General features: G+C 39.0%; 1 protein-coding gene across 5 annotated transcripts in view; it reads right to left on the reverse strand.

Moving 5' to 3' along the window:
- The window catches only part of cadm2a (cell adhesion molecule 2a), a 435,685-nt gene that overhangs the window by 297,626 nt on the left and 124,149 nt on the right, over positions 1-13,910 (reverse strand). The window contains exon 2 of one of the 5 annotated variants that reach the window (XM_053686620.1): positions 4,185-4,256. The exons of the other annotated variants lie outside the window; for them this stretch is intronic. The gene's annotated coding sequence lies outside the window, so the exon portion shown is untranslated. The remainder of the gene's footprint in view (positions 1-4,184; positions 4,257-13,910) is intronic. 5 annotated transcript variants of the gene reach the window in all.

Genomic DNA, 13,910 nt, shown 5'->3' on the forward strand with positions numbered 1-13,910 from the left:
GGTGCCTTGGAATAGACTGGCATCTCATCGCAATCGCATTCCAGCCTCATACCCAGTGTTCCCAGGTTGGCTCAGGATCCATTTTATTCAATAAAGGGGTTACTGAAAGTGAATGAATATGTCACATGATAGTCCAAACCCTTTTTTGTGCTGCACTCTGGATTATTTACATACTGTACACATCTATATTCTTTTTTAAAGTCCATTGGGGTAATTTTGGCAGCATATTCATGCTTCAGAAGTTCAGTTTGTGAAGCTGTGCTGCATGAAACATCCTCATGTGTTTCCATATAGCAGATGAATCAGAATGAGGCACATGGTTCACAGATCACAGCACCCTTGGAGAGAAAATGTATGTGTGTGCATATGTGTGTTTAAGGAACAGGGAGCATGCCTTGTTGTTCCTTTTGTCCTTTTATCCATCAGGTTTCACTTGGCAGCTCTGCACTTTAATGAAGCCACAAGAGCAGAGAACTTAAAGCCTCCCCCTCACATACTATACACAGTATGCGCATATACACACAGGCACCAACACAAACTGTTCCATGGTTCATGGCAGCCACAATCTCATACATCACCATAATAAAAAAAAGGGGGATGTGGTTCCATTCTTTACTGAGTAAGCCTGTCTAGATCTGCTTCACAGAAATAAAAGTCTTTGGTTTGGGCGCCTTCTCAAGCCTGAGCCCACAGAAAGGTCCCAGTGAAGGGCGCAGTTGCGGGTAACTTGAGCTGACTCACCAGCCTATCATGGCAAGCCCACACACATACGCCCTCTTCTGTCATCCCAGCCCCTCACTCTCACCCAACTGTGGTTAAACATCATGCAGAGAAAAGCATCCCTTGCATCCAAGCTAAGCATACCATTTCTAACCATACACAAAAATAAGAAACACTCTCTGCTCTTTGAGAAAGTTTGGTTATTTTATGACTGCTTGTGCTTGCATTGGATTGATGTTTAATATAGAAGCTTCACCCAGGTCATTACACATAACTGACTCATTCATCCTGGCTCCATTAAGCAAGTATTAACTGTAATAGAGAGAGAGCACATACATGTAAATATTCTTGTAACTGAAAAATAAACCAGGTCATATAATTGCTTCTGTAAAAGCCTGGATTAGCAATACGCATGTATGCAGGCTGACTGCCATTCTAAACATTCATTACTCTCTATATTTCTGTCCTTCATCTCTGTCATGCCTCTTTCTGAAGGAGACATGAGTGACACGCATGAGCACTGCATTATAGCCTCGATATCAATGACTCCCTGAAACTGAGACAAGAAAAAGAAAATCAGGTGGGTTTTAATTATAAGCACCACATATTCTTATATGCTATGCATCTCGATTTCTGTCTACTGAGCAAAAGCAAGAGAGGGGCAAGGTAAGGGTATTATTAGTAATTTGCATGCCTGAAACTTCCTCTGTTTATACACTTTTGTCACATTAGTGTAGGAGTAGCACCATGCACAAGCATGAGCAGCTGATTAGAAGGTACCTCCCCTCCATCTTTCTTCCTTCATCAAAGGAATTAAATGCTAATTGTCTCCTCCAACATGACAACTTGATTAACATGCATCACATCAACCACTCCATTTTTTCCTCCTCACTCCATTTTTTTCTCTTTTAGTCAAGAGACATTTCCAACTGGAAGTACAGACAGTGCACAATGAATGTTTTATTCATATATATTGGCATATTCATAAAGGCCCATGTGGTTAAGGCCGTGCATGCTGGGTCAGTAACACACACTGCCCTGTTATCTGGCACAGTAAGACAATCCATCCATGCTACACAAAGGCAGTATTCATATCACAGTACAGCAGGAAATGGGCAAGTCCAGCCATGGAGGGAGTAAGAACAGCAGTGCTTATTTGAACTCGTTAAGAATTTTATGATTAGGTGATGAGTAAAATACAGTTCGGTGTGGACCAGTCAAAACACTAAAACATGAAGCGGAACAGGCCATCATGCCTGGATTGCATATACCCTGCACTGAAGACTGAAGGAGGAAGCAAAATAGCCCTAACACAAACAATAGATTATGGGTGTTTGTTCAGAATGCTGTAGTCTGTACCCACGATTGATTCTCGGTTCATTTAGAGATTTGTGGCTTTCATGTAAAATTGGCTTTCTTGTAAAATTGGGCAACTTTTAGCTTGCTGCTGTGTGGATTTTTCCCTTTTTGTCCATGAGTTCGGTGATACATGTTTTGCATGCATTAGTTCAGAGGTTCTCAAACATTTTGCAGTCAGGGATCAGTGTAATTGTAAAATTAATTTGATGAACCCTGGATTATGAGCATTATCCAACTATTCAAATATCACTCTCATTCTTTGAATGTGAACATTAATATTTTGGCTATTAATTGTGAAGCCATGGGGCTTTTTCCTGAAATTTCCACCAGCAGAACACATTGGGTGGATTAAAAGGGAAAAACATGTATCACTACAAATAAGGGATTATTATACACAAAACCAAGCAAACACATCCATCCAGTTTTGTGCGTGGAAACACATTGTTGATGAGATATGTCAAAGTAGATTGGCTAGACTCAAACAACCACTCTATACAACCATTGTGAGCAGAAAAGCATCACAGAATGCCCAACATGCTGAACCTTGAGGAGCATGGACTACAACAGTAGAAGACTACATCCGATGTCACTCCTATCAGCTAAGAACAGGAGTCAGAGGCTTCAGTGGGCATAGGTCACCAAAAGTGGACAGCTGAAGATTAGAAAAACATTGCATCATCTTTTTGTCCAGTTACACTAGATTTGGTAATGGTACTGACTGGGCATTGGGATGGTTTTGTCATGCATTCCTAGCAACCTGGCAACCCACTTTCACACATTGCACCTGACTTCACTTGAAGTAAACCCCAGACCACTATTTTCAACACAGCACCCACGTTCATAAACAATGTTCGCACTTGACCAAATGTACAAAATTTGGCGAGACACAGCTTCAGGTTCATGGGGAGGGGGAAAAAACAGACTTAAAAACACGTAAAATAGGCTAGTGACTTTTACTTCATTAGAATGGGAAAGGCTAGAATAGTTCACCTGAATAGTTTATCTGGCATCTCATGCACAGAGCACATTTATCCAGGTCCATACACACACACACACACACACACACACACACACACACACACACACACACACACACACACACACACAGCTGAGTTCCGAAGAACACAACAGCTGTCTCATTCTCTAGTTCACTGCTCAGCTCCAGCACAGAGACTCTTTAATAGAGAGACTGGGGAGTCAGGGAAAGAGGTCACACCAATAAGACTGCACAACCGATAAGCTTTATCTCTGACAAACACTCATTATTGCCTCAATCCTGCAGCACAGACCTGGTGGCAAGGCACACCACACCAAACACACACACACACACACACACAGATTCTGACACAGACACACAGACTGTCACAATTTACTGGCTGAGTGTAGAGGTCATAAATGCAGTGCCCTTGTCCTGCTAAGTGATGCCTGTGTTCACACCCACACAACCAGACATCCACACGTATACACAGGGTCATGAAATATAGACTCCTTCTTTGTAGTTTTCCTCAGATTTACTGGCACATTAAATAACAAAAAAGTAACGGTTACACAGCTAACTTTCTGAGGAAAAAGATCCATGTTGTACTTGTAGTCTCAGTCACTAATGTAAGTTGTCTGAACTTCTGCTGAAATGTTTTTTTCCAAATGGCCCTTGACACTTGATGTAGGAAAAGGTGCTCTGAATAAATGCATGCATATTGCTTGTCTTTTCTTGTGGATATGTGTATGTATCTGCGTATGTTATTTATTCCAAAGTTCTATAGTAATCAATGCTGATGAATTGAAAGGGAAGCGTACACTCTCCCTGTCTTGGTAGAATATAACACTCCCATTATCTGCTTCAACATATTCACTATATTACAGAGACACACTGCCCTCAACTCCCTCCAGAGTCCCAGAAAGAGAGAGAGAGAGAGAGAGAGAGAGAGAGAGAGAGAGAGAGAGAGAGAGAGAGAGAAAGAGAGAGGGGGAGAACGAGAGAGATAACCAGTGGTGTGTGAGTAAAAAGGCAAAGGGACTGCAGAGAATTGAGGATGGCATGTAAGAAAAAGTCTATACTGTACATCTGAGAAAACAAACAGTGATGCAATAAGCACATAACTCACAATCGAAGATTCCTTCACTGGAGTTAATAAAAGTATTGGAACAGATCACCACATCATTCCTTTTTCACTCACCTAGGAGAGAAACAAAGAGAGAAAGAGGGTTAGAAGTAAAATAGTCAGATTCACTACTCACTTACAGTGAGGTTACAAACACTGCCAGAAGATTCCAGACAACTGAATCATTGGAATCTTTCACAACACATCAATTATGTTATGTCTTATGTATTGATACAAAACAACTGATGGGTAGCGTTGTCATAAACAGTTAAAAGACCGTTCTGTCACAACAGTCGATAAACGGCTTATACATAATTACAATTGATGAATGCATGGATTCGTAGTCACTCAAAAATATCATACAATTTGTCACATGCTTCAATAGTGTAAAATATTACAGACATGAGGCAAATGTGAAGAATATTGTATCATTGTAATTTTTAATCCTCCCAGAAAACAGGAATTTAAAACAACTGTTTTTGGAAAAAGCCCTTCTAGTGAGGAGCTTTTTCATCAGCAAGTATTTGTGCTGTTGGCAGAAATCTACTTCTCTCATTTTAGGAACATTTCATAGTATACTATGGTAGCAAATTGGAAGCATAGGAATAAGTATGGGATTGTTCACACTGCAGTTGGGGGTTGTAAAGTTATTATTATTAATTAATTAATTAATTAATTAATTATTTTTTTTTCTTGTCAGGGCTGGTTTCAGAGGCTCAAATCAAATGCATTCCTGTTCGAGTGGATCACAGACCACTTCAGTTTGGTTGAAATGAAAACAAGATATATTTGAGATCTGAGCCTATGGATTGTGACATCCTGTTTCTTATTTCTGGTAAACTCTATTTTACACTCTGATAAATGGACTGATTGATGAAGAATTCAATTGGTAAGGCACAGAGAAGGGACTGACGAGTAAAAACAATAGGTGCAAAATTGAATAGAGTCATAGCAATTTTCTGTGACTGAAACTTGACATACTTCCTGTGGAGTGAAATCAACCCCTTTACACATCAATCAAAGATTACATTTTCAAGCCCATCAAGTAGAAATGAAGCTATTTGGTCACATGGCTTAAGCCTCAGTGGTCATTACAGATGGAGTGATTTGTTAAGAACAGTGTATAGTTTGTAAAATTATTTACAAAATAAAACAGTGATAGCATACTGTAAGTATAGCCACTGCTATGAAACTCAGATTAAATCTGGTGCAACCAGTTGCCATCAGAACTCGCATAATTTGTTGAATGCAATCCAATTAAAGTGTCACATGATCTCAGTATAAATACACCCGTTACTGGAAGTCTTCAGCATTTGTTCACCATTTATAAACAAATAGCATTATGACAACTAAGGCACTATTAAAGCAAGTCTGGGACAAAATCCTGGAAAAATATCAATCAGTGTTTGGTTATTAAATGTTGGATACCAAAATAGACAATAGAAGTCTAAAAAGGGTAAGAAGGGCATTAGTCAGAGGTGCAACCAAAAGACCAAGAGTATATCTGAAGGAACTGAGATCCACTCCTCAAACACCAGATGCTAATATAACCACAGAGGATACTCCACAAAGCTGGGTTTTATGATAGAGTGAACCCCCCCCCCCCCCCCCCCATAAAACCCCATTTTAAGTCTGCTAAAAGGCACGTGGAAAGAGTTTCTCTAGTCTGATGAGACCAAAATAGAATTTTTTTTTTTTTTGCCTTGGCACAAAATACTACATTTAGAAACCCAGCACTGCATTCTTTTACATTCAGTCACAAAAGCATTAGTGAGGTGAGGGATTGATATTGCGTAAGGAGGCCTGGCATGCAGTCAGTGTTCCAGTTCATCCCAAAAGGTTCTACTTCAACCATGTCTTCATGGACCTCGCTTTGTGCACAGGGGCATTGTCATGTTGGAACATGTTTGGTTTCAGTGAAGGGAAACTGTAATGCTATAACATACAAAGACATTGTATACAATTGTTTGCTTCCAGCTTTGTGGCAACAGAACCACATATGGGTGTGATGGTCAGGTGTCCACAAACTTTTGCCCACATAGTGTATCAGGATCTAAATGTAAAGCAGATAGAGACATACCCCGAAAACACTGCAGCTATAATTGCAGCCAATTATGTACAGTATGCAATGTACAATACTCAGTGCACTGTATTTAACCATCTCATTCTAGTGGGTTATCAACAACAAAAAAAATGTTCTGCAGGTCATACTCACTCAGGCCATTAGTTCTGATTTTATAGTAGCAGAATTGGCTAAAGGCCCCAGCTAAATAAAACCTTGCTTTTGCTACATACTATCTGCCCAGGTAACCGCATCTTCCCCCCACAGTGGTACCAGCAGTGAAGCATTCCAACCTGCTAGCGTCAACTCATTAACAAACAAGCCTTCAGCACGCTCATTATCCCTACTCACCCAAACCGGTCATGTCGTTTGCCTACCCGAATGAAGGCCTCTTTACACGTCCAACAAGGATGCTTTACACACCTGACACTTGATTCGAGGAGTAAAGACAGACACCCTCCAGGGTGCCCAGTAAGAAAGAAACGGCACACTGAACACATAAAGAGGTCCTCAACCCCCTGCTGAGTGTACATGCTTCAGCCGTCTATAACTTTCATCAGACAAGGACAAAGAGGTTATCAGTCTATAGGAGTTTCACTTTTAATCTTAGTGGGGTTAGTACTTTGGGTTCAGTACTTGCTGTCTGGATTGTGTAGGTCAAAACACAATGGCTGACCTATTTTCACACCCTTTTTTATTTTATGGCAATACACTCTCTCTGTTTTACCATTTGCGTGTTTTATTAGTATTTTATTCCATCCAAGAGTTTTACACACCAAGCCTCATCAAACATATTCTGAGTTCTTCATTTCAATCTAACATGCTATGAGCCTGGAAAAGCAGTATGCATCTCTTGTTTCTCTTGAAATGGCATGGTTGCATGGGGTGGTGATCTCAACTTTCAGACACTATAGCCACAAACATTGGCCATATCACAGAAACATACTAACTATAAAATCTTATATTATCTGTTTAGTGACCATGAAAATTATGATAAAATTTAGGACATTGCAGAATAATAAGGAAAGAGGGATTACAGAGGTATCCAAAATGTTCTTAAGACTTTACTTTAAGATACCATAACTTTAAGATATGGTGGCTTAACTTTTTAGTTTTCGTTTGTGTCCATTAACAGAAGACAGTTTGTTTCTTTGCTTTTTAAGTTAACTCTGTAGTACAACATTATTTTATTTTCTAACAACCTCATGATGCCATTACAATAATTTATAATAACTTGTAAAAAAAATTACCGGTATTATGTTACAAGTTACGCATCACATTGTCAATTTTTCACAAAAATATGCCTACCCAAACAACACCCCCTCACATACACAAGTGTAAATGCAAATATGAGATGGACTAAAATCACCTAAATCATCTAACCCTTGCATTTTACCATCTTATTTTATGATAAAACAGACATGAAGATCATTTTTACAATATAAAAGTTTATATTTGAGACATTGACTCAAATAAGCCAGTAGAAAGGTTAGTTAGAAACACATTCTAAACAATGTATAGCATAAACCTTAGCCAATCCTCCCATCTTTGTTGTAATTTATTGCATCCTGAGATTGGCACAGAGTCATTCGGACGCCCCAGGCAGCCACATCATTTCCATAAATCTCCTCGTGCGCTGGAGAGGGTGAATTATCAAGCAGTCAGAGTGTGTGATGCCAACCCCTGTCAGACGGCTCTTTGTGTACACACAGCCATCAGCACATTAGCTAAGCATTCATTCAGATGTGTCAATACAAGTGGCAGGCAACAGATTGATGGCCAGAGCTGGAGCTTGCTCGATTAGATGCTGTACACAGTTAACACTTGTTTGTCCAGGTTGAGAAAGTCATGAGCTCCAGCCCAAACAATGACATTAATGTACTTCTGAGAAATGGACAGACATCACTGGTAATGGGTGCTAAGCAGTGTGTGTGTGTGTGTGTGTGTGTGTGTGTGTGTGTGTGTGTGTGTGTGTGTGTGTGTGTGTGAGTGTGTGTGTGTGAGAGAGAGAGAGAGAGAGAGAGAGAGAGAGAGAGAGAGAGAGAGAGAGAGAGAGAGACAGACAGACAGACAGACAGAGGCTTGACTAAAGTATGTTGGTGGTAGCCTACTGTAAGACAACTATTTTTCTCAATGTAATAACTGAGAAGCCCAAGTCATTAGGCTGCCATGCTGCTAATGACCCTTAGCTTCACTTTACTTTTTACTTCAGGGCAAGGTCCATTACTCCAGCATTCTGGTCCTCCATTACCCCACCCTTGTCTTTCTCTCTATATATACACACCACACTCAGCCACAGCAGCCCAGCAATCCCACCAAGTACCATTACACTATAATATGTGTGATTCCACGACTGTGGTGTGATTCAGCCATTATAACTGTTAAACACTTAAAAAAATTTTTTTCCAAAAAATAAGACATGCAAAAAAAGTGCTAACCCTTGTCAGGCCATAATCAATCTCTCTCGCTCTCTCTCTCTCGCTTTACAAGGTTTCTTTGCTGATAATAGCTGCATTTTTGTCTCTGAGTATCAGGGTTGAAACAGGTTTGAGGGTTTTTTTAAACATAGAATTAGCAAATCAATAAAACATGTTTAACTGGCATCTATGCTAATACCATGAGGGCTTTAAGGATATTCTAATGATTCTAATCCCTGTATACAGTGGTGTTTGTGAACCCTTTAGAATTCCTAAAGTCCTAAAATAGATTAAGAGAACAAATGAGACAAGAATATTATACTTGGTCATTTATTTATTGAGGAAAATGGTCCAATATTGCATATCTGTGAGTGGCAAAAGCACGTGAAGTATGCTGTCAGTATCTGGTGTGACCCCCTTGTGCAGCAATAACTGCATCTAAACATTTCTGGTAACTGTTGATCAGTCCAGCACATTGGCTTGGAGGAATTTTAGCCCATTCCTCAGTAAAGAACAGCTTCAGCTCTAGGATATTGGTGGGGTTACTCACATTAACTGTTTGCTTCAGGTCCTTAGACAACATTTCATTTGGATTAAGGTGAGGACTTTGACTTGGCCATTCCAAAATATTAACTTTATTCTTCTTTAACCATTCTTCGGTAGAATGACTTGTGTGCTTAGGGTCATTGTCTTGCTGCGTGCCTCAATTTCTCTTAAGATTCGGCTCATGGACAGATGTCCTGACATTTTCCTTTACAATTTGCTGGTATAAATGAGAATTCTTCGTTCCATCGTTCGATAAGGTTCTTATGCTGGAATGCAGTGTTTTCCTTTCTCCAAACATAATGCTTCTCATTTAAACCAAAAATTCTATTTTGGTTTTGTCTATCCACAAAACATTTTTCCAATAGACTTCTGGCTTGACAACATAACCTTTAGCAAACTGCAGACGGGCAGCAATGTTCTTTTTGGGAAGCAGTGGCTTTCTCCTGGTGTGCAACTGCCATGCACATCATTGTTGTTCAGTGTTCTCCTGATGGTCGACTCATGAACATTAACATTAGTCAATGTGAGAGAGGCCTTTAGTTGCTTAGAAGTTACCCTGGGTTCCTTTGTGACCTCGTGGACTATTACATGTCTCACTCTTGGAGTGATCTTTGTTGGTCAACCACTCCTGTGGAGGGTAATAGTGGTCTTAAATTTCCTCCATTTGTACCCAATCTGTCTGCCTGTGGATTGGTAAAGGCCAAACTCTTTAGAGATGGTTTTGTAATCTTTAAGCCTGATAAGCATCAACAACTCTTTCTCTGAGGTCCTCAGAAATCTCCTTTGTCCATGCCATGATACACTTCCACAAACATGTGTTGTGAAGATCAGCCTTTGATAGATCCATGTTCTATAAATAAAACAGAGCACCCACTCACACATACCATTGATTGAAAACACCTGTCTCTAATTTCACCTTCAAAAATAACTGTTAATCCTAGTGGTTCACATAATTTTGCCACTCACAGATATTTGATCTTGGATCTTTTTCTTAATAAATTAATGACCAAGTATAATATTTTAGTCTCATTTGTTTAATTGGGTTGTCTTTGTCTAATTTTAGGACTTGTGTGGACATTTGATGATGCTTTAAATCATATTTATTCAGATATATAGAAAATTGTAAAGGGTTCACAAACTTTCAAGCACCACCGTATGTTTTTATTTATAATTTCATTTATCAATCAATTATTTGGGGAATAAGGGTTGTACCTTCACAGGGTCATTGAAAATAAATGGAAAATGCTTCAGAAAATTTAGATAGTCCAACTTCCTTTTTTAAGTGTTTTATACAGTTAGCTGGGATAGGCTTTAGGATTTATTAATGTTGTTTTTCTAAAATAAGCATGTAGGTTGTTGTGAAGGACTTTAATAATAGAGTTTATTATTATTCTAATAAATTCTAATAAATAGGGGTGGCTTCGTGGTTAGCGCATTTGCCTCACACCTCTAGGGTTGAGGGTTTGATTCCCACCGCAACCCTGTGTGTGGAGCATGCATGTTCTCCCTGTGCTGGTTTCCTCTCACAGTCCAAAGATATGCATTTTACACTGACTGGCATGTCCAAAAGTGTCCCTAGTGTCCTGCCTTGTGGGATGCCCCCTGGGATAGGCTCCAGGTTCTCCACGACCCAGTAAGGATAAGTGGTACAGAAATGGATGGATGGATGGATATTACAATAAATAATGGTAGAGTCCCCTTTTACCTCCTCTTGAAGTGTCCTACTTTATATATATATATATATATATATATATATATATATATATATATATATATATATATATATATATATATATATATGTACACACACATACATATATACTTAAGTGACAAGACAGCTCTACAGGCAATATATAAAGCTAAAAGATTAGACCGAAGTAGAAAAAAAGAAACTCCACCATAAGAAAGGTGTCATGTCATACATGACTGAAGATGTGCAAGAAGATCAGATCCAATCAACCACCGTTCAAGACATTCTCATGGGCACCTCTGCATGTGACTGTGTGTGTGCGTGCACTCTCGTGCCTGTGGGAATGCTCTTTTGTGCTGCTCAGTTTTTTTTTCTGTGTTGCTTTGAGTGCCATACAGAGAAGCCCGCTGCCTCTTCATGTCAACTACAGCACGCAACACAAAAGAAATCCCCCAAGTAAATGAAAAAATACCAGAAATAATTGCATCCCTGAAACCATTTTGATGTTCTCCAGAACACAGGCATTCACACTTACGCTCTCACACACACACACACACACACACACACACACACACACACACACACACACACACAAGAAATATATATATACTCTTTGTGTTCCTTTCAATTTGTGGTGTTATTTTTTCCCATGAAATCCCTTATATAATAATGGTGAGTGAGACATGATCCATCCTTGGGGTTTCAACTGAATGTCCACCTGTTTGAAGTTTAGGAAGAAAATGCTGTTCTTTTTCTCTCTGATCTCCCACCCTGACCCCAATCAGTACCAAGGGCCAGCAGGAAAAATAGTGTAGGCTTTTGTGAAAGTAGCTGTGAACAGACACTTACATAATAGAAAACAATACAGTAGACAAAAACAGTCCAGTTTTCTCACACTTTTGTGTTTAGCTCAAGCTGACCAGCAGGTTTGCCAAATGACTGCTACTCTAAACGGTACCAAAACTCTGGATAGCGAGGATTTTACTTTCATGTGGGAGTGAGCAAGCTGTCAGATATGAAGCTTACGGGATAAATAAAGACTATATTTATGAGCATGCGATGCATTTACAGCATTCATTCATTCACCCTTAGTAACTGCCTGGCAAGGTCATTGGGTTGTAAATCAGGCATTTATTTTAAGAAACAGAACCAAGTAAATTCTCAAATAAAAGGCAGGTAGAAACAAAAATAACAGCATGAGCAGGACTAATAAATGGTCAAACTGGTCTTGAGATATTGAGAATCCTGACAGGCAAACATGGATGGTCAGACAGAGAGACAGCCAAATGGACACATGGATGCATGGACAACCTGGGCTCCGTCCGAATATACCTACCACCCTACTATACAGTAGGTGAAAAGCAGTAGGGCAAAGGAGTAGTATGTCCGAATTCTCAATATTCATGAAACAGTAGGCAAGAAATATCCGAATGACCTGATGCTTCCGCCTCGATTCTGCAATATGGAACCACTGGACACTGTGGATATTGTGCTATCCCATAAGGCAATGGGACTGGTGCGCAAGAGTTGTCAGAATAAAAAATGGTGCATCAGCTCTTTTGAAGTTGACAATGCCAACATGGTGTATGTAGTACATCTGGATTATATTCATGCTTACCACTTGGGTCCAATATGGCTAATTGGAGCACTAAACTGATACAGATAGTGCCATTAGGATACATTGAAAGAAAGCACAAAATATTAAAAGTTGAATTTGCTGAAGCACAATTCACTTTAATTAATTATGGTAAGGTGGGAAGTAAGGCTGATGCACCAATTACCTGCTAATACATGACTGATTGCTTACCAAGCAATGTCCACCATAAGATACATTCTTATGTAGGAGTATAAATTTCCCCCAGGACCTTGTTCTGAGTGAAAACCAGTTTTACATATATAAAATGTAGAGTATATAAGGTCAGACAGTAATGGTTTTGCAGTTGATACTTGAGAATATCTAATTTATGAAATCCCCATCCTCTCTTTGCTCCAGAGCTTCCTCGAGGGGCATAGTTGTACAATAGATTTACAGCCAAGAACTCATAACTTCAGAGGTGTTCGCCTACACACAAGGAATAACGATGAAAATAAAATGATCGAAGGCGTGGATGTCAAGAACACCTGGTGTCAGAATTGCAATAATACATTTGCTTGAAAGTGAGGTAATGTGAGCAATTTAGTAAAACACCTGTTGACCAAGCACAATATAAATCTCAAAAAATGTGCATTCATAGCAAAGGCTATGCTCGAAGTCCTGCTTCCCTCACAGTCTAATATAAATCAATCATTTTAAAAATCCTTTAACATTCAAATACAGTATGTGATAGGCTAATGAAATTATTGCAAAAGGCTGATACATGGAAGCTATGTCTAGTAGGCTAATTATAAATCTTTAGAAACAGAATGGTACATGAAAGTTGGAATGGTTTTGCTGAACAGATTGCTATACAAATTTCATATTTCATTACTAGATCTGTGTAGTAAGCATGCATTTCATGAAACTTTAGGTCCTAATTTACAAACTTGCACAGCTTTATAACACCAGCAGAATATGTGTATGCTGATTTACTAACTCTTGCAAATGAGCAAAATAGCATGTGATGTGTATTTGCTTTAATCGATATGCAATTTGGGACATTTCTACCTTAAAGTGTAAAAGACTGCTGGTCTAGCTATTGTGTGTGCAAATGAATATAGCCAAAATGCAGGTATTCAATTTGCAGAAGTCCATTTCTGCTGTATCAAGACAGAATGATATATGGCTAGGTTTTAATAATGAGAAGGTTTATCAAGATTTTGCACTGACATCTCAAAATGGTCAAAAGTACTCTTAAAATGATGACAATATAACCATGAGAAAGTTTCATATTATTCACTGCACATTTACACCTCTGATGTAAACAGCATTTAAACAGGTTTAAGTTGATGTCCCTTAAAGAAAGAATACATAATTTTTAATTTTGTAAAGTTTTTTAACTCGTCTCAGTTTTCAACTGCTGGTATACTGGATGTGC

The sequence above is a fragment of the Ictalurus punctatus genome, chromosome 16 (genome assembly GCF_001660625.3).
Source record: "Ictalurus punctatus breed USDA103 chromosome 16, Coco_2.0, whole genome shotgun sequence".
NCBI classification, from domain to species: Eukaryota; Metazoa; Chordata; class Actinopteri; order Siluriformes; family Ictaluridae; genus Ictalurus; species Ictalurus punctatus.